At 39.1% G+C, this 27,503-nt stretch overlaps 1 protein-coding gene across 4 annotated transcripts in view; it reads left to right on the top strand.

Annotated features, from left to right (window-relative positions):
• LOC132108176 (high affinity cationic amino acid transporter 1-like) overlaps positions 1-27,503 on the top strand; it is a 207,795-nt gene that overhangs the window by 161,080 nt on the left and 19,212 nt on the right. Inside the window, exon 2 of one of the 4 annotated variants that reach the window (XM_059514780.1) lies at positions 23,636-23,671. The gene's annotated coding sequence lies outside the window, so the exon portion shown is untranslated. Of the gene's footprint in view, positions 1-23,469; positions 23,672-24,593; positions 24,746-27,503 lie in introns of those variants that run through there. The other 3 variants (XM_059514776.1, XM_059514777.1, XM_059514778.1) reach the window with 3 other exon arrangements.

Here is a 27,503-nt window from a genome sequence, read left to right as displayed (position 1 = left end):
CACGAACCCAGTCTCCGCTGGGTAACATCGGACGGAAAACGGTAAACCGAGCATCTTTCATTCGACGACTTGTGCTTGCATCTCGGGACAAAACAAAACTCCATTGTCGAACTAATGTTACAGTCTCTCCACAGAAATAAAGAACTGTTAATCGGTTACCTTAATATCACAGAATTCTGTGTACAATAATATTTGTAAAAACTACAACTTGTTAAGACTAAATATATAACGTTATGTATATTAACTGAAAGGTAAACTGAACGTGAGGCTGAAACGCGGGCTAGTGAGCAGGGGCGAAAATCTCATCTAAATGTTGGGGGGGACAATAAACATAACATTTCTCACGAGCAAGTTTTGAAGGGGACACCAATAAAATAGGCAAAATTGTACTTAAGGATATGTGTACAGAGAGGAAAGCCTTACTATTGCATGGAGACCGTTCCATTATCATCCTTCTCAAAGTTTCTTTCTGGTTCAATGAAAAAGCTGACTAAATTGACCAAAACATTCTTCAAAAGAAATTTTTTTTTGCAATGTTTTTGAAGTTGTTTACACAATCAAGCCACCAAAATACAATGGAATTTGTTTGAACTTAACTTTCCCTTTTTTTATTTATATAGCACATTTAATAGCAATGTTGTTGCTTCACAGTTATAATTAAAACATGCATATATAAAAACATTTGCCATGCCTAGCAAAATGAAGGCATACACACTCTTAGACATACACCCCCACACAACTGTATAGTGAGATCGGTATAGACGTGAAAGTGAGGGGGAAAAAAAACAAAAAATAATAATTTATTACATCAATGACTGATTTGTTCAAAAAGTGGATTTACACAGTTAGGAAACACCTCCTCAGTGTGTTTCTCAAAATTAGTGCTGTTACTGCTGTAGCTTAGGCTACGTTCACACTGCAGGGCTTAATGCTCAATTCCGATTTTTTTTTTAAAATCGATTTTTTTGCAAGGCCGTTCACATTTCCAATTAAATGCGACCTTTTGTGATCTCCTGTGTGAACGTGAAATGACCCAACGACGTCACTCGTTGTTTGCGGAAGTAGCTAAACATGGATGTCAACAACAGTGTAGTCAACAGCGGAGCTCGTTTAGCAATATTAAAGTTATTTAAGCATCATCGTCCGTCATGGTTGTTGTTTATCTTCTCATTCCCGCCTACTTCAACTCAGAATTATGACGTTTGTAGCGTATCAATGACGTACGGGTCGGTTACATGTGACCTGGCCGTTCAGACGGAGGTCGCATTTCAAAAGATCAGATACGTATCGGATTTAGGACCACATACCCAAGTTGCCCGGGTCGCATTTGAAAAGATCGGATCTGTGTCGTTCAGACTGTCATGAAAAGATCAGATACAGGTCGCATAGGGACAAAAAAATCGGAATTGGGTCGTTTCAGCCTGCAGTGTGAACGTAGCCTTAGTTTTCAATTTTTTCGTTGGTGAAGTAGGGCTAAAACAGGCAATATGGTGCCTAAAATGCACCTAATATTAACTTCTTGTTTATTCAATTTTTATAAAAATCTAAATCACATTTGTTATGCTAATACCTGGAGAACAACTGCACTCTATGATGTTATATTAGATTAACTATATTAAATATAATAAACCGACCAGTTGTGGCTCGTGGATTTTAAAATAGATGAGGCAAACTTATTGTATTGGTCTGGGGATCCCTGCCGATTGTTATTATTATTATTTGCTTAACCACTTTAAAATGCCTTTTTGGTGGCTTTTAGATAGTAACTGTAAAGAAAATATATTCAGTATCGATACTCATTATAAATACTTGGTAAATTATCAGCCCAGCCGCTCCGGGAGACGTTCAAACCATAAGACTGTATAAAAACAGGTTCAAACTAATAGCACGTAATTTACGTCTCTATCATGGTTAGTTGATATACCAGAAGGGAGGCTAGCCTCCTCTATGATGTTACTTTTCTCAGCACTCCTCAGCGCTGAAAGTGAACACTCGATGCTGATTGGTTCCCCTGGCCTCCCCTCTCCTTCCCCTGCTCTTTCACTTAGCGGTGTAATTACATCAGCAGATTCGCCACATTCGTGATAGAAAAGCGGAGCTTTCATGTAATGGTATTACCACTGTGAAATTACAAACAAAATTATATACATTTTGAGACATGAACTGAAATGAATACTGAATTTTATTAAAATTAAATCTTCCTCATTTTCAACTCAAAATTTTGGGGAAAACTGTGCCTCCCCTGCCTCACCCGACGAGCCGCCACTGAAACCTACTAAATCATAGTGAACGCGGGAAAATCTAAATGCGCACCCGCAAAAGACTTGTATATGGGAGTTTGTAAGATGTTATTAAACAAGCTAGGTAAACGCCTGTATAAAACAAGGGTAAACGTTAAAATCGCTAACAGCGCAGACTACATCGGTGACAAAGGTAAATTGGTACACAATAATATTTTTGGACACGATTTATTAATGACTCAGCATCATCTATATTAAAGAGAAAATAATCGCGTCATCCAATGTTTAATGTGAATTAAGTAAGCTTGACTTATGGAGTTCCACAACTACTGAAACACGTTGTTTTCTCGTACCGGACTGTGTGTGTGTGTGTGTCGGTGGTGGTGAGGTAAAAGGGGAGCAGGCAGTGGACCAAAGCAATGTGAGGCAAAGCAGGGGAACTCGAGATGTTTAAAACTTTTTTTGTTGTTGCTCCGTTTGCATTTGTATTGTTTTACTACTTACACAATTAGTTTAACTATATATCATTATATTATTTAAAATACACATTTCAATTATATTTTAGGGGGGGACAACCCTCAGATGGGGGGGATCCGGACCCCGCCGACCTCCCCCCCCGCAATTTCCGCCTAAGCTAGTGAGAGATTTCATTTTTGTCTTGATGACGTCTAAAGTCCCCGCCAAAGGATGTAGTCCCTTTTAGCAACTTTTTAGCAACCACCGTTTTTAAGACACAATAAAGTTAAAACAATCACAAGCAGGTTATAACTGGTGTGTTTTATGTCATAGATCAAAACGTGAAAATATTTAGAGGCTTTGTTAACCACAGACCTTATTTCAGGCGATTTAGCAAAAACCCATTCAAAAAACCCATAGACTTTAGGGCGAGGGAACCCGTAGTGCTAACATGCTAAGTCACTTCTGCATTTTGGCCTACAAAGTGATGTCATAACTTCGGCACTCTATACAGAGACTCAGAAGATATTGCAGCAGCTCCGTGTCCTGTGTCTTTTATTAACTCTATATCTCCCCTAACCAGGTATGATATTAGAAAATTGTAGTGGAAATACACTTTATATAAGTCAAGGCTGTAAAAAAAATGGCAAGTGTCATTGTTTGAAGTGTATTCATTGTGTATATATATGTTTAAAAGTTTGGTTCAAGTTTACCGCGTGTGTATGCTAACAGCAATCTCAACTAGTACAACAAGCGCGCAAGTCATGTGTCACAAACATTGAACACTACACAAACAGTAATTTTTTTTTCATTTAGGCAATTAATTTTAGTGACACAGGAGGTGCCGGATCCAATGTCGGAGGTGACGGAACATGTTCCGGCTCAAATTAAGCCCTGGTAAAACCTGACTTTTCAAATGAGCGTGAACGTGAACTTCGCATGCTGTTCATTCCTGCCAGAGTGAGCGCCGCTCTCGTTCACGTTCATTGTATGAAAAGTGATTCGATAATGGAGGGACTGATCGATTGTCTAGTTGAACCACCAGTACTTGTGTTCCTGGACTTCTCACAGCCGTTCATACTTCATACTGATGCATCAAATCAGGGTCTTGGGACAGTTCTATGTCAAAAGCAAGGGGGAAAGCTTGGAGTTATCGCTTATGGGTCCCGAACCCTGACAGTCGCGGAAAAGAAGTATCACCTCCACTCAGGGAAATTGGAGTTCCTTGCCCTGAAGTGGGCTGTCACTGAAAAATTTAGGGATTATCTGTACTATGCTCCCACCTTCACTGTGTATATTGATAATAATCCACTGACTTACGTTTTAACCAGTGCAAAGCTGAATGCGACCGAATGTAGATGGGTGGCGGAACTCGCAGATTTCCATTTTAACATCAAGTATCGGCCTGGCAAAGAAAATGTGGATGCAGATACTCTATCCAGGATGCCATTGAACAATTGAACATTGAGAGAGTAATGAAGGAATGCACTGAGGAATTGCCATCTGACTGTGTCGAAGCAACCATTCAATCTGTTGAGGCACCTTTCTTGGACTGCAATGATTTCTCTTGACGACACCATGGAGTCTGAGCATGCATGCGAACCATTACCTGTGGAGGAGATCAGACAAGCACAGCAAAATGATGACCACATTGGACCTGTTCTACAGTTTAAGCTGTCCAATGAAAAGCTGACAGGGCATCTGTTTAAGACCTTAAGTGAACAAAGTAAATGTTTATTTCGCAGTTGGGACAAACTTTTCCTGGGAGACGATGGCATTCTCCTTAGAAAGACCAACACCCAGACACAGCTAGTCTTACCTGCAAGGTACAAGCAGCGTGTTTTGAGAGAACGGCATGATAATATGGGTCATCAAGGTCTTGATCGAACAATGTCTTTAATCAGAGAAAGATTCTATTGGCCACAAATGCAGAATGATGTTGATCACTATGTGACCAAGAGTTGTGTTTGCCTGAAACAGAAGAAACCATGTAGGGATGCCAGAGCACCACTCCAGAATATCGTTACTACTCATCCGTTCAAGCTTGTTTCCATTGACTTCTTACACTTGGATAAATGTAGAGGAGGATATGAGTATATTCTAATTGTGGTTGACCACTTCACATGATTTGCACAAGCCTATGCAACTACCTCAAAACTGTTGTTGACAAGTTGTTTAATGACTACGCGCTGAGGTTTGGCTTCCCACAAAGAATTCATCATGACCAAGTAAGGGAGTTTGAAAACCAGCTGGTTGCTCAGTTAAAGGAAGATTTGTTGAGGTGCTGGATCAAGGACCACGTCATATCACCCCCAGGGAAATGGGCAAGTTGAACGTTTCAACTGAACGTTACATCAGATGCTGAAGACATTGACTGAACAGCAGAAAACTAATTGAAAAGGGTCACTCAACAAACTCATCTTTGCATACAACAGCACACGATGTGAAGTGACAGGATTTTCACCATTCTATTTACTGTTCAGAAGGTCCCCAAGATTACCCGTTGATCTATTGTTCAGTTTGACATCGAAACCAGAACTACTGATTATAAAGAGTATGTGAAGAGATGGTGACAAGAAATGAAGGAAGCATTGGAAATCACCAGACAGACTGCAAAGAAGGTGGCAGAAAGAAACAAGAGGAACTATGATGGAAAAGTGAGGGGTTCTATGTTATGTCCTGGAGATCGCGCATTGGTGAGGAATTTGACATCTAGAGGTGGTACTGGGAAGCTTCGAAACCATTGGGAAGATATTGTACACATAGTAGTGCGTCAAATAGGAGGAAAAGGCCCGGTTTTTGAAGTGAAACCAGAACATGGTAAAGGAAGATCACGTGTTCTCCACCGCAACCTCTTGATGCCTTGTGATTATCTCCCATTGGAGACTGATCTTGGAAAGTGAGAAAAGACAAAGGGACAAGTGCAAAGACCAAAACCAGTAAATAGATGTGAACCAGGTCCGGAAGAAGAACAGGATGAGGATGAAGGTTATTCTTACTATAATTACGTACCTGCGGTCCAGCATCAGCAATCCGGGTGTGAAAACTTGCAAGATGAATACATACACGAAGTCCAGGTTCAGCAACCTGAGGCAGGAAACAGAGAGTTACAAAGTGGAAATTTACCAGTTATCCTGCACAGTGAACCTGAAAAGGAAAGGGAAGAAATTGGTCAAGAAGGAGCAAGGGATCGTGGAACAGAACTTGTAATGGAAAATGAGGAGATACCTCAACAAGAAGTTGATGTGATGGAGGAGGAACAACATGTAGAAAGACCTGATAAAATGGAAGATATACCTGTAAGACTGGGTGAGCATGACAGGGAAATAGGACAGGAATACAGATGGCCTAAGAGAGAAAGGAGACCACCAAAGACATTTACTTATGATCACTTGGGTACTCCCGCATGTTATAATGTAGTGCCTACAAACACAACAACGTTTCAACCCATGTCATACGAGATGCAAAACTTACCTCCATGGACTTACCCAATGCAGCATTATCAACCAGTATACTTGTATGTATACTGAAGAGACAGAGAAAATGAAAAAATGAATGGGGTTTGAAGGAAGATGATGCAGTTTCCAACACATGCCTTTATTCACAGTTAACATAGGTAGTGAGACATTGCATACAATCAGTAGAGCATTGAGATAAAACAACATTATCAGAAGAAATAAAATTTCTTATTTTGGGTTGAAGCAAAAGGAGAGTAATGTCGGGACGACATTTATTTTTGATGGGGAGAGTGTGGTGGTTACAAAAATATATGAAGTATAAAAATATATATATAAAATATATAATTAATAATAATTAGTGTCATTAGAATATGTTGTTATCATTGAAAAATAAACTAAATGCTGTTAATGCATAGTGTATGATTTTGGATGATGGTGATTGGTATTCCTTGCCTAGTATGGGTGATCGATTATTTGATTACTTTTGCCTCCCGACTTTCACCTGCTGGGGGAGGGGGCGCGCTGCTCAGACAATACAGAGACTCAGAAGATATTGCAGCAGCTCTGTGTCCTGTGTCTTTTATTAACTCTATATCTCCCCTAACCAGGTATGATATTAGTAAATTGTAGTGGAAATGCACTTTATATAAGTCAAGGCTGTAAAAAAGATGGCAAGTGTCATTGTTTGAAGTGTATTCATATATGTTTAAAAGTTTGGTTGAAGTTTACCGCGTGTGTATCACATGTACAACTGTTGAATGGTAAACTAGTGGCAGAGACCATGCGGTCATAAAAATGTGAAAACGGAGTGAATGAATACCATATTGGTGTTTTTGAGAACTAATTTAACAATTAAGTTACAGGTGACTGCTTAAAGAAAAGTATTCTGTTGGTTCATAAGAGAAAGTGTAATATGTGTTCATACTAATGGTGTGTAAAGAGAGAATTAGTTTTGCTGACATGCTATAATTCTTGAGCTAATTTTAGAAGTTTAAAAGAGTTGAAGATATGGTAAACGACACATATGTTTAAAATGTAGAGTATTACATGTGAATATTGTATGCAATATACAGTACGTAGTAGTATTAATGTGCATTGTAATTCAAGTTTCTATTGAAATTATTTGTTTAATTGGAGGAAACAGTACCTGTTGAGAAGCTGTATGTGAGTAATTCTATATATTTTTCCATATATTGTGTTTTTCTCTAAAAGAGGTATGTTGTTATGCATTTTATATGACATATGAGAATGCAGAATTATTTGCATTAATGTCAGACAATACAGAGACTCAGAAGATATTGCAGCAGCTCCGTGTCCTGTGTCTTTTATTAACTCTATATCTCCCCTTACCAGGCGGTCAGGGTGCTACATGTGCACAGACAAATATTTGACAACGAACTAGCAACCAGACTGCAAACACAAGGACAATAAATAGGGAGCTAATGAGGAGGGTAACGAGGGAACACATGTGGGGAAAATTACATCAATAATCAGGTAACAAGAAGGGTGGGGTCAAGACAATTGACAAGAGCACATCAGAATGAAGACAAAAGCCATGTGCTCACACAAAACAAAAAAGTTAATGGCCATCAAACCAATCACAATCCATGGGCTTGAAATAGACACAAACACGCAGCTAATGAGCAAACTCATAAGCCACATGTTCACACAAGACAGCACTCAGCCAGCAAAAACCAAGCTGCGTGCAACAGCACAAGACAAAATAGAACAAGAAAGCACGCAGCCGATAACTCGAGCTGCATGCAACAATACAAGACAACGGTTGAGACCGCACGCTACCACAACAAGACAGAACATGGAGCGCGAGTGTCCAGTCCCCGACATGAAACCGAAACTCAACAAGACATGAGTGCCGGGATCCAAACACCACGCTCCAACATAAAACAGGACACGCAGACAAGAGCACACGGCTCGAGCAGTCTCGAAGTTGCGCACTTACATGAAAACAATGACATGAGGAGAGTGTCAGGGCTCTGTCACAAAACCATAAATAACACTAGACTGAAGTGACAGAACCCTGACATGCAGTACACAAGCCACGGACGGTTAAGACAGCTGACTACACTGTGACCCTGTATCTCTCTAACACACACACAACATGCAAACTCTGCATTTGAACAGTCAATAGCAAATACTTAAACTAATAAAAAACATACTTACAGTAGCTGATTCAGAAACGCCAGATTGTCATAGCAAAGTCAGAATTACCTCCTCTCCTAGGTTCACGAAAAGGTTGTCCATACAATGCATTGCTGTTCTGTTGTAAGTAATCTTAAAGATTCCTAAATGCATTTACTTTTGGAAGTTCAAATAAAGTGCTTTTGCTTTCGTCTAGATACACGCAGCATATCCCTGACAAGGCTGCTTCAACACTTACTGCGGTTACTGAAACCACACCTTCTTTCTTTGCGTGAACATTTGGCCAGCATTACACAAATATTTTCACATAGTGACATAGATGTAAGGGAAACAGGTCAATTTAGCTCAAAGGGAATGATTTAAGATTTTAAAGGGAATCTGAACAGAATCACTGTTTCACGGCTGATCACTGAGACGCCCTGCGATTCACTGAACGAGCCGTTTAACATAAAATCTGCGCTGGATATTAATATCCAAAGTATAGCGAAAACACTATCAATTAGCACAGTAACAAGATCGGCAGTTTAAGACATTAACTTGCAAGCACAAAACACAAGATACTTCTCTTTTCAATATGAATAAGGCTTTATTAGATAAATCTATGACATATAAACTAATCTAACACACAAACGCACACACTCACACATTCACACAAGTTGCAGGAAGATCGAAAGTTAGGGAAAGATGAGTTTAAGAGAATGGAAATGTGGAATGCCAAGTTTACAGCAATACGTTAAATTGTATAGACATGAACAACCATCAATCACTTAATTAACCATCGCATTGAGTTCCTCAATGAGGTTAAAATTATATTAGATACACCAGCACAAATGTCTGAAGGTACATTGCCTGTGTAAAGTTGTCGCTGATTGGCTTGAAGTTCAGTAGTCGCTGAAGTGACGTCTTGGAAAGGCCGTGGTTGGACGTTGGCTGAAGATGGAGTTGTGTGGCCTGTTGAAGTTGAAAGGGCACCCGAGGTCAGTCGTCGGAGACTCGACATTACAAAACTTAACTCAGGACACGAAACTCTTAAACGGAAAAGAAAAGAAGTAAAGTTTGACGAGACTAGGTGTTGTTCCTTCTCATCGTGGCTAAGTAACAGCAGGCGTGCAGGCTGAAGCACGCGGGAACCGCGCTCAAAGAACAGTGATGACAAACAGCATGGCTAAAAGCTAAAGCTAAGAAGCAAAGCTAAAAGCTGGCATGACTGATAGCAAAAGCAAGGCTAGAACTAAAAGCATACATGACCAGTAGCAGAAGCATAGCTAGAGACTAAAAGCAGGATTTTATGGTGTCCTGAGTATTTAAACTGGCCTGTTGGCCACACCTCAAATGTTGTCTTGACCAATCAGATATTGTCTTGGCTCGGGGGCATCATAAATCATATGTTTATCTTACCAAGCATGTGGTCCGAATTTTCCCGCTCTTGCAGGGTCTAATTTTGGACATGATTCCTATGACACAAAAATGATACATTTGACAAATTTTTGATTGTCTGGACTAATTCAAGCAAGCAGATTCGATTACATAGATACTAGACATGACTATGTATCCTTAAGCTATCCCATAGTTATTAAAAGACATACACAATAAGTGATTATAACATGATAGTCAAATGTGTGGGTTACACATAAATGAATATGGAGTGAAGCGATGGACTGATTCATTTATAAGTCTTTTTGAGTTCATTCTGGTCCATATATATGTACAAAAGACAGTTTATTTGCCATTCTCTTGACAAAGACTTCTGTGGAGACCAGAGGTTCAAAGCCCCCTTCCCCCTTAGGAATTTCAGTCTGGTTCTGGTAGGTGGGGGGAGGTCAATGGAAGTGTTTAACTCTCATGGGTTTACATGTGATGTCCAGCGTTTCATTTCCATTACGAACAACAAATTTGACACCAAATTTCTCTCCTTCGAATTGAAATTGTAAATAATTGTTCTAGTGGTGTTAACGTTGAAAGCTGTTGTGTGAACAAGTTGGTTGCTCATCTTGCTTGGGACTTGTGGCACAGAATGTTTTATGACTTCCTGAGGAATTCGGCTCGTGTTTCAAACACAGCCCTGATCGACTCTTTTATTTGTCTGGTTCGAGTCATTTCTGCTACATAGACGTGGGGGCATTTTTGAATGAGCCAGTTTATGGGGGCATGGAATAGAGTCTGGCAGATTCCAAAAAAGTTGGGACACTGTACAAAAGGAATGGAATAATTTACAAATCTCATAAACTTATATTTTATTCACAATAGAATATAGATAACATATCAAATGTTAAAAGTGAGACATTTTGAAATGTAAAGCCAAATATTGGCTCATTTTGGATTTCATGAGAGCTACACATTAAATGTACGTATAAGGAACAGCTGGAGGACCAATTTGCAACTTATTAGGTCAATTGGCAACATGACTGGGTATAAAATAGCCTCAGAGTGGCAGTGTCTCTCAGAAGTCAAGATGGGTAGAGGATCACCAAATCCCCCCAATGCTGTGGCAAAAAAATAGTGAAGCAATATCAGAAAGGAGTTTCTCAGAGAAAAATTGCAAAGATTTTGAAGTTATCATCATCTACAGTGCATAATATCTTCCAAAGATTCAGAGAATCTGGAACAATCTCTTTGCGTAAGGGTCAAGGCCGCAAAACCATACTGGATGCCCATGATCTTCGGACCCTTAGACGGCACTGCATGACATAAAGGAATGCTACTGCAATGGAAATCATAACATGGGCTCAGGAATACTTCCAGAAAACATTGTCGGTGAACACAATCCACCGTGCCATTTGCCGCTGCCGGCTAAACCTTTATAGGTCAAAAAAGAAGCCATATCTGAACATGTTCCAGATGCGCAGGCATTTTCTCTGGGCCAAGGCTCATTTAAAATGGACTGTGGCAAAGTGGAAAACTGTTCTGTGGTCAGATGAATCAAAATTTCCAAAAGTTCTTTTTGGAAAACTGGGATGCCATATCATCCGGACTAAAGAGGACAAGGACAACCCAAGTTGTTATCAGCGCTCCGTTCAGAAGCCTGCATCTCTGATGATATGGGGTTGCATGAGTGCATGTGGCATGGACAGCTTACACATCTGGAAAGGCACCATCAATGCTAAAAGGTATATCCAAGTTCTTGAACAACTTTCAGTCAAGACCTTGCATTTTCCAACATGACAATGCCAGACCACATACTGCATCAATTACAACATCATGCCTGCGTAGAAGTAGTATCCAGGTACTGAAATGGCCAGCCTGCAGTCCAGATCTTTCACCCATAGAAAACATTTGGTGCATCATAAAAAGGAAGATGCGACATAGAAGACCTAAGACAGTTGAGCAACTAGAAGCCTGTATTAGACAAGAATGGGACAACATTCCTATTCCTAAACTTGAGCAACTTGCCTTCTCAGTCCCCAGACATTTGCAGACTGTTAAAAAAAGACATGAAAACATGGCCTTCTCCCAACTTTTTATGATGTTTTAGTAACAAGGTTCAGGAGGAGCACTTAGATACTTAGCCTAATCAACACCAGTGGACCACAATCAAGTAATCAGTACCACAGCATAAATACCACTGACTTACCTCTATCCATTGACGGTTTATTATTATCCCTTCTCCACCCCAGCACCTCATTTAGAGTTCACTTTACAACTAGACGGGGAAGGGGACGGTACTCTAGGTTCAGGCCATTCCTGAGCTTGGAGCCCTTGCCTGGACAGCATGGTAAATAGGCATTCCATACCTCAGCTAATCATATCTAAGCGTGAATTCATGAATGAGATGTGTTGATGCAATGAAATTTAAAGGTCCCGTTCTTCGTGATCCCATGTTTTAAACTTTAGTTAGTGTGTAATGTTGTTGTTAGAGTATAAATAATATCTGTAAAAATTTCAAAGCCCTACATCGAACGACCGGTTTGGACTACATCCCTCTACTTCCTGCAGTAATGATGTCACTATAACCGTTTTTTTTTACTAAACTCCGTCCACGGGAATACACAAAAAAGGGGGCCACGGAGAAGAAGAAGAGGTGCATTTGAGTTTTTCGCCATGTCGTCGAAACACTGTTATTTTCATCTCAGAGTGAATGGTTACAATTTATGTTTAACTCGGTTCCCGAAAATTAGAATCCAAGTGACATGTAAAACTATGTGCAGCACATTTTGCTGAGGACAGCTTTCTCGATCTCAATCAGTTTTAATTCAGGATTCGCACAAAGATTATTCTTGAAAGATGGAGCAGTTCCCTCTTTGTCTGGAGAAGGCGTTGTTTATGGACCACAACCGGTAAGTGTATTTTATTATTTAAGTTGGTGCGTTTAACAGTTTCTGTAACTCATTACACAAAGGGCAACACTGTTTAGCTTTGTTAACTAGATGGTAGTGTTGTGCAAAAAAATTGAATGCGATGTAATGCGTATCTCGTCAGTAAATCTCGTCAGTCAGTCGTTCTGTGATCAGATGTACATTTCCAGCACGTGTGTTCAGATCAGGATTGTCAGGTTTTCAAAACAAATCCTGCCCACTTGCTTCTCAAAACTAGTCCAAAACTAGCCCAATCGCGTTTCCAGGAGGGCAGCGTGCGCTAAGCTGCTGTCGAATCACAACACAGGAACCGCTGGCACAATCAGAACTCGTTATGTATTTCTGAAGGAGGGACTTTATAGAATAAGGAAGTCATCAGCCTGTTTTTATGACAGTGAAAACAGCGGTATAGGTGAATTGTGTATTTTTACACGCGAAACATGAACACGTTATATTGCACACTGTAAACACAATCAACAAAACGTGACCTTTAAAATAAACGTTTTTTCCGTTACAATGATAAATTTTCTCAGTTTAAACATTTGATATGTCATCTATGTTGTATTGTGAATAAAATATTGAAATTTGAAACTTCCACATCATTGCATCCTGTGTCCCAACTTCTTTGGAATCCGGTTTGTATATTGCTCATTTATTGCACTTAAGTGGGGAACTGTCCCACAGTTTCGATTTGAGCCATTCACCTGCTATAGGCTTTTGGTGTGCTATTTATCAAAGCCTCCACATCCAACAGTCGATAAGCTATATATTTATTTGTTGTCTGTGTGCTGACATGGAAGCGTCGGTGGAAGCGTTCAGCCCTTGTGTTCAGCCTTTTCGTATGAAGACCAATAGACATGCATAAAGACTTGTGACTCCATTGAGCAAAGACACCGACAAGGCACCAAAGTATCTTTAATTTTCTCTACACCCTCTCTTTCTCACATCTACCATGTGTTTCCAGTACATTCCTGTTCTCTCTCAAAAACACTCTAACATCAAATGCTGATGGCAACGCAATATTGCTAACCTGCGTCCTATCTGCACCACTTCTACTGCACTTCTCTCTTTTTCTGTGGGTCTCTGGAATTGTCAGTCAGCTGTCAACAAAGCACATTACATTCCAGCCATCATTTCTCCATCTACTCTCATTGTTGTGGGCTTTACTAACACTTGGATTCATCCAGAAGACTAAGAAACCCCTGTTGCTCTCTAACAATTTCTCTTTCTCTCACACCCCCGTCAGGTTGGGAGGGTACTGGTCTCCTCATTTCTAACATTTGTAAATACTCAATCCACTCTTCCCTATGCAGTAATTATTATTTTGAATCTCATGTTATTGTGGTAACAGCTTCTGTACAACTCCATATTATAGTAATTTTTTGTTCTCCTGGGCAACTGGGCACATTTATTGAGGAGCTGGATGGGCTGCTATCCTCATTCCCTGATAGCAGTCCACTTGTTGTCTTTGGTGACTTCAACATCCATCTTGTACAGACTAATGATTGCTGACATCCACTCATGAACGAATGAATGATGCATTTATATAGTGCTTTATTGTCTATTGCTGTACACCCAATGCACTTCAAATCATATGAGAGGGTCTCTCCTCAACCACCATCAGTGTGCAGTAGCCATAATACAACGGTGCCAGTGTGCTCACCACACACCAACTACAGGTGGACAGGAGAGAGAGTGATAGATCCAATTGATTGGGATTATTAGGAGGCCATGATTGAAAAGGGCCAGTGGAATTTGGCCAGGACACCAACAATCATGAATTCTGTCCGTGGTTTTCCGTCTGCTCACCACCATAGGTCGCCTTTCAATTACATTGACTCTCACACTACACCAACTGTTACACATCACCCTGGACTAAATTTTTCATGCTCCATTTCACTGATTAGAGTCTCGACTAAAGCCAATCACACACACTTTAAATACAAGGCCCTATAGCCACTATTCAGGGCTGAGTACAGTTAGCGTTTATCTCTGCTTAGCAATAGCTTCTTTCCGGAGCCAGTCCTGATATACTAGTTTATTCTAGTTCTGTCTAGTCTCGCCTGTTTAGTCTAGTTGTGTTTTTTGGATATCTTGCCTGTTTTTGGATTATTCTCTTGCCCTGCTCTGTTTGACAATTGCCTGAACTTTTGTGTTTCGGATTACCCTGTTTGAATATGAATGGTATAGAAGTCTGTATGAGGGGCAGACATATGGTGAGGCTGCGTATCATGTTTTGACAAAATATATGATAGGGCCTCTTTAGTCACGGAGCATAAATTGGGGCCTCCTATCTGCTTCTGGGTGGCAGGGTGGAGACACCCCTTGTGAAAAAGTAGTGCACTTACAGTGCGTTGCGGAAGTATTCATAACCCTTAATTCTTTTCAGGTTTTGTTACATTGCTGCCTTATGTTAAGCTGCTTTAAATATATTTTTTCCCACATCAATCTGCTTTACACAATAATGGTAAAGAAAAAATATATATATTTATATATATATATATATAAATATATATATATCTTTGCAAATGTATAAAAAATAAAAGATTTCATTGCATAAGTAAGTTTTCATACTCTTATCTGGGACAGTTGAAATTTAGCTCAGTTGCATTCATATTGGTTATAGATCTTACTACACTTCAAGTGAAGTTAATCTGTGGCAAATTCAATAGAATGATTAAAAATAGCAATGTTTCGGTCAAAGACTTTCGTTAGGCAAACAAGTTCTTTTTTCTATTTTTTTATTCACCCTTTGATCTTGCACCTTGCCAAGACTTCTTTTTTTTTTTAATGTGCGTATTTAGATTTTTCTTAAAATTCAATTGAATAGGCATGATTTGGAAAGGCAAACATGCCTTAATAAAAGTAGTGATGCAAAGATCATGATTTTTCATTCCAATTCCGATTCCAAATGACTTGGCGTCGGTACAGGATGGCTGCCTCCGTGACGTGCTCTGCATATGTTTTTGTCTTTTTGTTAGTTTGTCCTGTCTTTAGTTATATTCCTGCAATCAGTTTCACCAGGGATGAACTGCTGAACATTCGGCAGAACGCACCACAAGATGTTTTTCCGGATTTCAATTATTCAGATGTTTTACTGAATATTGTTATCGGAGGAGCAGCGGCGCTGATCAAACGCTTCAGGACGCGCAGGCGGGGAAAGCGAGCTGGCGCGCTCGTCAGACTCAGGAAGCGCGGATTTCGAACGTCGTTGCCTAGCATCCATCTGGCAAATCTACGCTCTCTACCCAACAAAACGGACAAACTCCTTCTGCTTTCACGGACAAATAAGGATTTCACACACTCTGCTGCTCTGTGTTTCACGGAAACCTGGCTGAATGACGCCATACCGGACAGCGCGCTCCATCTGCCGGGCTTTCAGCTGTTTAGAGCGGATCGCGACGCAGAATCAACGGGGAAATCGCGCGGCGGCGGGACATGGTTTTACATCAATGAACGGTGGTGTCCAGATGTAACTGTGTTAAAGAAGATGTGCTGTCCTGATCTAGAAATGCAGTTTGTCAACTGCAAGCCGTTCTATTCGCCGCGGGAGTTTCACTCGCTCATTCTGGTTAGTGTTTACATCCCTCCGCAAGCGCAAGTAAGTCTGGCTTTACAGAAACTCGCTGAGCAGATCACAGAGACAGAACAACAACACCCGGACTCTGTTTTAATCATTCTCGGGGACTTTAATAAAGCCAATCTCTCCCGTGAACTGCCAAAATACAGACAGCATGTTACCTGTCCCACCAGAGACAGTAATATATTGGATCACTGTTACACAACAATAAAGGATGCATATCACTCTGTTCCACGAGCAGCTTTGGGGCGTTCTGATCACCTTCTGGTTCACCTTATACCGACCTACAGGCAGAAACTAAAATCAGCTAAACCTGTATTAAGGACTGTAAAAAGATGGACTAATGAAGCAGAGCAGGATTTACAATCTTGTTTTGACCTCACTGATTGGAGTGTTTTTGAAGCTGCTGCCACCGATCTGGATGAACTCACAGAGACCGTAACATCATATATCAGTTTCTGTGAGGATATATGCATTCCTACCAGGAATCAACTAAATTACAACAATGACAAACCGTGGTTCACTGCAAAACTCAGACAGCTCCGTTAGGCCAAAGAAGATGCTTACAGGAAGGGGGACAATGTCTTGTATAAACAGGCTAAATACACACTGGAAAAGGAGATCAGAGTGGCAAAGAGGAATTATTCTGGAAAAATAAGGACTCAGTTCACTTCGAACGACTCAGCATCAGTGTGGAAAAGTCTAAAGAAGATCACCAATTACAAGACACCACCCCCCAGCAGTGTGGAGAATCAACGACTGGCAGACGATCTGAACGAGTTTTACTGCAGGTTTGAAAGAACACCCATCACCTGCCCTGAACACCTCTTCACACAACCGTTCACACCATTAACAGCTCCTGCAACCCATCCTGAACACCTCTCCAATCAAGCACTCTCACCATTCACACCTCCTGCATCCCCCCTCTCCCCCACACCTGCAATACAGATCAGCGAGGATGCGGTGCGCCAGGTCTTCCGGAAGCAGAAAAGGAAAAAAGCACCAGGCCCAGATTGTGTTACACCAGCCTGTCTGAAATCCTGTGCTGACCAGCTGGCCCCCATCTTCACAAAGATCTTCAACAGATCGCTGGAGCTGTGCGAAGTCCCTTCATGCTTCAAACGCTCCACCATCATCCCCATCCCAAAGAAATCCAAAATTACAGGACTAAATGACTACAGGCCTGTGGCTCTAACGTCTGTAGTCATGAAGTCATTTGAAAAACTGGTGCTGCCCCACCTGAAGGACATCACTGGACCCTTGCTGGATCCTCTTCAGTTTGCCTACAGAGCAAACAGGTCTGTGGACGATGCAGTAAACATTGGACTGCATTATGTTCTGCAACACCTAGACAGACCGGGAACCTATGTGAGGATCCTGTTTGTGGACTTCAGCTCGGCTTTTAACACGATCATGCCAAACCTCCTCCTGCCCAAACTAACTCAGCTCTCCGTGCCCACCTCCGTCTGTCAGTGGATCAACAGCTTCCTGACAGACAGGCAGCAACTAGTGAGGCTGGGAAAATACACATCCAGCACCCGTACAATCAGCACCGGAGCTCCCCAGGGCTGCGTTCTCTCCCCACTGCTCTTCTCCCTGTAAACTAATGATTGCACATCTAAGGACCCCTCTGTCAAGCTCCTGAAGTTTGCAGATGACACCACACTCATTGGCCTCATTCAGGACAGTGACGAGTCTGCTTACAGACAGGAGGTTAAAGAGCTGGCTGTCTGGTGCACTCTCAACAACCTGGAGCTTAACACGCTCAAAACGGTGGAGATGACCGTGGACTTTAGGACAAACCCCCCTGCACTCCCCCCACTCACCATCATGAACAGCACTGTGACTGCAGTGGAGTCATTCAGGTTCCTGGGCACCACTATCTCTCAGGACCTGAAGTGGGACATTCACATTGACTCCATTGTGAAAAAGGCCCAGCAGAGGTTGTACTTCCTTCGCCAGCTGAGGAAGTTTAACCTGCCACAGGATCTGCTGAAACAGTTCTACTCCACCATCATCAAATCCATCCTCTGCACTTCAGTAACTGTCTGGTTCAGCTCAGCTTCTAAATCTGACCTCAGAAGACTACAGAGGGTAGTCCGGACTGCTGAGAGAATCATCGGTTCAACTCTCCCATCTATTCAAGAACTGTACTTATCCAGAGTGAGCAAAAGGGCTGTTAAAATCACTCTGGACCCCTCACATCCAGCACACTCCCTCTTTGAACTGTTGCCATCTGGTCGACGCTACAGAGCACTGAGCACCAGAATGACCAGACACAGGAACAGTTTCTTCCCTCAGGCAATCCATCTTATGAACAGCTGATACTAACTGAACACACTACACTTTATATTTATATACACATACACTTAATTTATCTAACACACATACTTAGTATACACTTAAATTTTGCACATAATATACATGTACATACATAACTGCATTTTTGTAATATACCTGCCTACAATTGTCAATTTGTATATTGTCATTCCTTATCTACTTATTTGTATTTTTGTATTTTTATATTCTTTTATTATGTGTTTTATGTTCTGTCGCTGTCATTCTGTTGTACTGCGGAGCTTCTGTCACGAAAACAAATTCCTCGTATGTGTAAACATACCTGGCAATAAAGCTCATTCTGATTCTGATTCTGATTCCGATTTATTTAGTTTTTTTATAAGCAAACTGGCCGATTCCATTACAGATTTCTGATTTTTTTTTTTTGAAGCAACAAATAAGAAAGAAGGAAAGGATACATAAACAAGATGTTTATTTGGTATTTAATAGGCCAAACTGCCTTTTGGCTATTAAAAACAATAACCGTAACCATCTGAAATTAACAGAATGACGTCATTACGTAGAGCGCAAAAGAACCGTGAACCGTTTTCTTCAACCGGTTTATTGAATCGAACTCTCCGAAAGAACTACTGGTGATCCGAAAACCGATGCAACCGGTTCTTGACTCGAGAACGAGTCAATCTTTTGTTTGCTTGGCTTGGTGTTCATATTCAGTTCCTTCTTCACAGCAGTTCAGTCAGTGTATTGTTTGAGTACATGAATTACTCCAGGATATTGGTTTATTTTAACTCAGAGGGAGTGTCAACCACATTAAAAAAGTTAAAAGCTTAAGTCATTTGTGGATTAATGCTTATTGGAGACGCGAACTGTTTAAAACAATTCAGTTCGATTTGGTGAACTGGTTCAAGAAGATCCGATTACATCGAATGATTCATTCGCGAACCTGATATAAACTTCAGTGTTTTTAAATCTCACAACAGACCCTGAAGAGAAGACAATGCTGAATAAAATGTATTTTCGATGATTCAAAAAATTCTAACTGACCCTCTGATGTCACATGGACTACTTTGATGATGTTTTTCTTACCTTTCTGGACATGGACAGTATACCATGCACACAGTTTCAGTGGAGGGACTGAGAGCTCTCAGACTAAATCTAAAATATCTTAAACTGTGATGAAGATGAACGAAGGTCTCACGGGTTTGGAACGACATGAGGGTAAGTTATTAATGACATAATTTTGATTATTGGGTGAAGTAACCCTTTTAGATATTTTAGAATTAGTCCGAGAGCTTTCTGTCCCTCCATTGAAAGTGTTTGGGTATACTGTCCATGTCCAGAAAGGTAATAAAAACTTCAAAGTATTCCATGAGACATAAGAGGGTCAGTTAGAATTTGTTGAAGCATCGAAAATACATTTTGTTCCAAAAAATAACAAGAACGACGACTTTATTCAGCATTGTCATTTCTTCCGGGTCTGTTGTGAGCGCGTTCACTGCAGTGTAGTGATATCTGATTTTTCGAATGAATCACTCGATGTAACCGGACCAGTTCACCAAATCGAACTGAATCGTTTGAAACGGTTCACGTCTCCAATAAGCATTAATTCACAAATGACTTAAGCTGTTAACTTTTTTAATGTGGCTGACACTCCCTCTGAGTTAAAACAAACCAATATCCCAGAGTAATTCATGTACTCTGTACACTGACTGAACTGCTGTGAAGAGAGAACTGAAGATGAACACCGAGCCGAGCCAGATAATGAACGAAAGTTTGACTTTGATTGAAAGATTTGCGCAGATGGCAGTTTCACTGTCAAATCTAACCATTGGAAAAGTTACTTTGTGCAGAATTTAGAAATTAAATATGTTTCGTTACCAAATTTTCAGTAGTAGCGCGTTACACTACTTCTTACCTGGAAAAGTAGTTACGTTACTGTAACATGTTATACGTGTACAAAGTAGGTCCAAATGTGTTACTTTGTAACGCGTTACACACAACACTGCTGATGAGCCAGCAAATGGCAGTACAAATGCAATTTCCCTTGGGATTTATTAGATTTCACGTTCCCCACTGGTTGCAAAAGGGTCAAGTATTGTTAAGATATTTCAGGCCATTCTTAAACGTTCCATGAGGGACACAGTGAATAACACAGTTCTGCCACTGCTCACTGGCGTTATACTCAGAGTTTGTGAAGTAATGCTTCCATCTAGTGGGATGAGGATCTCAACGCCCTAGGTCTACTGTTATTAGAGGATATTTTATAGAGTCTTGATCCCACTTTTTAAATGTATTTAAGACAGACATTTTATATAAAGTACGTCCAAAATCTTAATAATAATGTATATTTTGAATGTATATTGTTTAGGTGGAATTACTAGTTTATGCTGTTTATTTAACAAGTTTGTGATTTTAACCAGGTAACTTACTGTAAGAACATATTTTAAGACATACTCATTTCCCCTGTATAAATAAATAAAGATTAAATACAGTCTAGGATTTATACATTTTGAATTGCATATGTGAAATGTGGATTAGTTTAAAGTACTAAACTTAAAGTAAGATTTCTATACTATAAAAAAAAATCATGGCATTTTTTCTATTCAAAATGCATTAGTTTAAATTGCTTTAAGAAAAAGCATCAGTCTCATCAATGAGAAAACAATTAAATGTATTCCATTAAAAAGTATAAACATGCTTAAATGTGGCTAGCAGTGGAGCAAGCGATATTTAATGATGATAAATATTCAAACCTGACTATTGTGTATTTAAAACAGAGTCAGTATATTATTACTATTACAGTAATAATACAATTCTGGTAGGAAGTGAAGTATTGGATTTTGAATGTAGCTAGACATATTGTATTTATCTTGGTAAGTTACGTTTTTTATACTTGAAAGCACATTTTTGTGCCATATTCAAGAATGCACTTATTAAATAATAACACTCTGAATGACAATGCTGTGTCTGTAATACATGATTATTCTGACCTCTTGTTGTGATTTTTAGTCCGTTATGATTTTTAATTGGACCAGTTTTAAAAACATCCTGTATAGGTTATCTGTTGATAGTACATCAAAACAAAACATCACAATAGTTCACAAATAATCCACCACTCCATCAACATCTTGATGTCACACGCTATGTGCTTGTAGTAAAAATAAAACTCTACATCTTAAGCAAAATTTCTTTTTTTGGCTGAACTATTCCTTTCAATAGACCCTACGTATAATGCCACAATTTAGTAATTGTGATACTTGTAATTACTGGTGTTAAAAAGCATTTTAAAAATACTAATCTCTGCACCAATAAAATGTGCAGCACAATATGTTTTGCTAACAAACAATATCTAATTAATTCACTCTCAAGTAGCCAAGACTGAAAATGTGAGTACTGGGACAGGCCCAGTGTTAACAATGTAGCTTGAAGAAAGAGTTGCTGAAAAATCCCCACCACTAATATATGCTATTTCAGCTCTGTAGCTCAGCTCTGTTTTAAGATGTTCTGTTTTTTCTTTTCTTTTTTCAAGGTTGTTTATTTCTATGTACACTCGCTAGAATCTCTCTCAGAACAGACTTCTGGGAAAGTCCACAGTTGATTTCAACAAAGGAAGCCTGTGTTATTAGTGAGTCAGCGTACAGATGTGTCTGAGTTTGGATAAGGTGTATGTGGAGTCTTTTTCCATCATCAGACTCTCTGTAAATCAAAGTATCAAAGGTTTCTTTGAACAAATTGGCAAGAAAAATTGAGCAGCAAGATGTTTGCTGCAGTGAAAAATGTATACAGCTCTAGCTGACGTACTTTGTTGCAAGTGTATTTCATGCCTTCACTTTTTACTTTCAAATCAAGCTAATTTCTGTTGGACAACACATGAAATTAATCTGAACCCTTTGTGGAATCTGGATGGAAATATCTTTTCACTAGGATAAATAAATAATACAGTATATTGAACAGCCAAAATACTAATTATGTAGTTGCTACAAGTGCAATGGATGAGAAAGTTGCATGTTTTTTTTTTTTTTTTTTTTTTGAGTATCATATTCGATACATTAGACTTGTATGTCTCATATAGTGTATATGATATAGAAAAATATGAAGCTCATACTTGGAGTTAAAAAAGGCCCAAACTTAGCAAAACATGATAGTCTATTTGAAGCAATTTCTGATATTCATATGGCAATAAAGATGAAATTCTTCTGGTAGCTTGTAATGTAAATGAATGAGATCTTTATAACAGGCAAATGCATATTAATATCAGTTGTCTCTCTAAATCTCCAATGTTTTAATAAGTTGATATTTAAATGCTCAATTTTATGATCAAACTGTTGTCTTTATTAACCCATGCAAGCAAAACATAATGTAATGCAATGCAACCATGATTGAGAGATAAACAAATAAATGTTACTCAAATGCTTATCACATGCGATGCATTTAAACAATATTAATATATATATTTTTTTTTAATTATATGGATAATCAAAAATCTGTTACTTCAGTCTAGTAAATGTTTAATCTTGAATGCTATAAATATATGTTTAATTTCTTAAAGATTTCTCAGCAAAAGGACATTAAACAACCTCAAGGGTTGTTGTTTTTTTTTTACAATTATAGCCTACTAAAAGGTAATTTAGTCTAAAATAGTGTGAACTATCAATCCTAAAACAAAAGGCAGACTATAGATTCTGTAAAACCGGTTTTTTTTCTTCAGTACATTTTTGATTTAGTCGATAATTTAGAGGCCTTTGTGTATAAGCAACTGGTAGCCTACAGTAGGATTTATGAGTTTATGAGAGATTAATAGTTTAACTTGCATGAGTAGAAACGACGCAAACAGATGAACAAGAAAAGTAGCTCGTTTTAATATCAACAAACGTGATGCAAATAAGTGACGCTTCAGACTAAATAGTCGGGTGTGTGCTCTGCTCTCGCGCTTGGGTGTTGGCACACGGAAGGACGTTTGAGACGCTCCGCCAATAGTAGCCTCATGGGTGGGATTTACTCAAGGTTGAAGGGGTAGTATTTTATTGTAAAGTAGTACTAGTAAGAATAGAATAACCCCTAAAGAAGAAAAGAAAAATAAGTAAGAATAGAAAGCAAACTGCCAGCTGTCCGTCGGACTTTTGTTTGTTATTCGTTCTGTCAGTTCTGAAGTCGCCAATTGAATTTGGGGGTCCTTAACGTTACCAGGTAAGAATGGGTCACGTGCATTTAAACAGTTGTTTTATATTGTACATTAATCCTCTTCTACGTGTACTTTGTGATACTCTGTCGAGACCTTCTTCCTATGTCTCCTCGTGTCTGCGATGCACATGGTGCTGCTCTCCATTTAAGGGCTGATGCAACACCTCGCTTCTGAAAGATGGCGAGATATCGCATGGATTCATTTAGAAGTTTATCTGCCTGTCATATTGTTGTCTTTTTCGCGTCGTTTAAACACATCTGTGGTTATTAACTGTTTATTCCCAAATTAGGGGGGTAGTTTAGTTAGGAATAGCCAGTGGCGCTCGCGTGTCCTTTATAGTAGCGTGCTTGTAATTCATTGTGCTGTAGCCAGATGCGAGCGGAATTGAATATTCAAATCTCAAAACAAAACCCAAGAAACGCAAGACAGAAAAAGACGAATTGTGGCATTAAGTGCTTACTTTTTTACCGGTTCTTGTGGTTTTAAACTGTTTGGTTGCGGTTTTGGTATGTATTCTTTTTGTGATTCGAAAGAACTGTTTCGCAAAGCGCGTGAACCCTTTCTCCAAACCGAGTTTACCACTGTTTAAGAGTAAAATTTTGAAGAAACAAATGCATTTAAAATATAAATCCGATGGTATGTGTAAATAATACAGGACAATATATATATATATATATATATATATATATATATATATATATATATATATATATATATATATATATATATATATATATATATATATATGAACTAATCGATTCTGTAAATGTCCATCTCAGGGTTGCCAGGTTTTCAAAACAAACCCCTCCCAATTGCTACAATTTTGGGGCGTTACACAAATAGTGTTAAAGTAGACCAGTTCCGCGGGAAAACTACGGACTTGGCCACACTATGTCTGTTTGGGGAGTGTGACTGGCACTGGCTGCGTTTTATTATGACGTTTAAAAAAAATGCGGGAAATTTTATTCCTACTTTGTTTATCTGCGAAAGTCGTCGTCTTTCTGCAAGAATCGACGTTCTGAAAAAAAGAGCCAATCATTTTGGAATCGTACAGATGCAAAGAAAACGAACTGTTCGCAGTAAGCGTTGTTTACGTTATGTTTCAATGAACATGGATTAGCTAGTTTACTACGAGGCAAAATAGAGAGATGATATGATCCCAACAGAGGCAGTATTTACATCTAATACTCATATCCATGATAGATGTCTAACCCACAGACAATGTAAAAAAGAATATCATTTACAAAGAACAACATCATGCTAATAAAAAAAAAAGCTATTTACAGATAACTGTGCATGCAGCGTGACAATAACATTAGCAAACATAATATAATTCTTAAAGTGCCATTGATTAGTGTAAACTAAAAAATTGAACTTTATATCCATTTTAACCTCGTTTAATATTGAACAGTTTATCTGTAGTGTGCATTATATAACATTTAAAAAGGATTTAGTGCTTAAAGTTATTCTCTTTTGAGTTACTTACAGCTCTGCTGTCATATCAGAACGAGGTAACTGTTAGTTCTTTTGTTTTCATTTAACCCTCTGGGCTTCTTCGTAAATGGGTCACACTTAGCTTCCTCCCGCCCGAAAACGGGCGAAGCCTTAAAATTGTACTTTACTTTTTCCCAGGATAACCAATCAAATATATTTTTGTTCTATAATGTTTTCTGATTATTATTTAGAATTTTTAGATTTTTTTATGATACTTTGCATTAATTATATAATTTTTATGAGCTATTTTTTCCATTAGAATTAATATATCATTTTTTATTTTATATTTATTTAAAAAAAAAAAAAAATCAATAAATGCAGCATTTCACATCAAAATAGAGTGCCAGCCTAAAAAAAAATGTTCCAGGAGAAGAACTTCATCTAGTGGTTTAAAAAATAGCCACTTTTGTGTAATGTCCTGTACCAGCCTGTAGGCTGTCTATAGCTTCCTATATATCCTATGTAGAAAGACTATTTGATTCCTTTTGTTGTTTTAGACATGATTTCTCTATCTTATTCGTTTTTTTTATTTAGATATACATTTAGATATTCTAAAAGATGATTACTTTATTTTCTTAACAAAAATGTTTAGATAAGTATCAGGTTTTGCATTATGATTACAATCAAACTATAGCATTTGGTTAGAAAGGGAACACAATGTGTGTGTGTGTGTGTGTGTGTGTATGTGTGAGTGAATGTGTGTGTGTGTGTGTGTGTGTGTGTGTGTGTGTGTGTTGCATTTGAGCGAGAGTCTCTTTTTGTATTTTTTATTTATTTATTTTTGCATATTCTCAAAATTTGCTGTTGCAGTCTTACCAGTCTCTCTCTTTCTCTCTCTCTCTCTCTCTCTCTCTCTCTCTGTGTGTGTGTGTGTGTGTGTGTGTGTGTGTGTGTGTGCATTTGAGCAAGTTTTTTTTTTTTCATTTATTGATTTTATGTGGAATATTCTACAAATTTGCTGTTGCAGTCGCCAGTTTATCTGTGTATGTGTGTGTGTGTTTGTGTGCGTGGGTGTGTGTGTGTGGGGGGGGGGGGGGATCTTATTTGCACTCTTGATGTTCTAGAGTGTCACCCCTTCATTGCTGTACACTTTTTTTCAGCACAGTTGCTGATCTGTAGCTTGTACCACCAAAAGTTTCTCTGAGATTTCCTATTTTTTCGTATTTCCCATTCATTTCCTATGTCGCCCGTTTTCGGGCGGGAGGAAGCTAAGTGTGACTTTTTTTTTTACGACCCTTTAACATATCAGAATCATCTCCTTGATTTTTTTGTGTGTTCATATAGGTAATACAACAAAAGTCACCAAGTTTCATACCCATCCGATGAAGCAAAAAAATTAAACATTTCAAAACGTTCAAGTTTTCGCCTGTTTTCGGGCGAAGAAGCCCAGAGGGTTAACGTACATTTGTTATCATGCTCTTTTGCCGCGTTTCCACCGAAATTACCCGGAACATTTGTACCAGGAACACCACCCCACATTCATTACAATGAAACGAAATATTATATAAATTTGCCTTTTTTATTTTCATTTTAACACATGGATAAATTGAATACAGACCAAAGATAACCTGTTAGATTTACCCAAAACGAATTATATATTTTATGTTTAACCACTAATTAGAGACATCAGAGTCAGCGGTACATATCAGAAGGTCTAGCTGAGATGAGGCTGCTTCTCGGCGGATACATGATTATCGCTGATCGCGTGGAGCTCACCATCTCTGAGATCGGCGAAACACATTTTTAAATAGGCTCTGTCTTTATAAATAAACCACAGATTTGAGTTTTAAACAACTACATTCTCGCCTGAAATACTCTTAAAATTACATTTCATGACACAATAACAGTAATATTTTGAAAATGATCCGAATAAACGGTGGTTGAACTCAACCAATGCTGCGTGAATTCAACCAATCAGGATGTTTAGCGCCCAAGTCCCGCCCCCAAAAGTTCTGGAACTTTGAAAAAGTACCACCTCGCCAGCAGGGACTTTCTGAGGGGCATTTTTTTACCCGGAACTTTATTTAGTTCCTGGTTCCTGCGGTGGAAACACACCGAGTACCAGGCCAAAGTCCCTAGTTCCTGGGTAAAGTTCCTGCGGTGGAAACGCGGCATTTGTGAGCAAGGCACTGAACCCCCAACTGCTCCCTGGACACCGCAGCATAAATGGCTGCCCACTGCTCCGGGTGTGTGTTCACGGTGTGTGTGTTTGTGTGTTCACTGCTGTGTGTGTGCACTTTGGATGAATCAAGTGCAGAGCACGGAGTATGTGTCACCATACTTGGCTGTATGTCACTGTCAAGTTAACCTTAGTTCCCAGGTCATCTACAAGATGGATTAAAA

Source organism: Carassius carassius, chromosome 28, assembly GCF_963082965.1.
Source record: "Carassius carassius chromosome 28, fCarCar2.1, whole genome shotgun sequence".
NCBI classification, from domain to species: Eukaryota; Metazoa; Chordata; class Actinopteri; order Cypriniformes; family Cyprinidae; genus Carassius; species Carassius carassius.
Note: the sequence above shows the minus strand (reverse complement) of the source record. Positions and strands in the feature narration are given on the sequence as shown.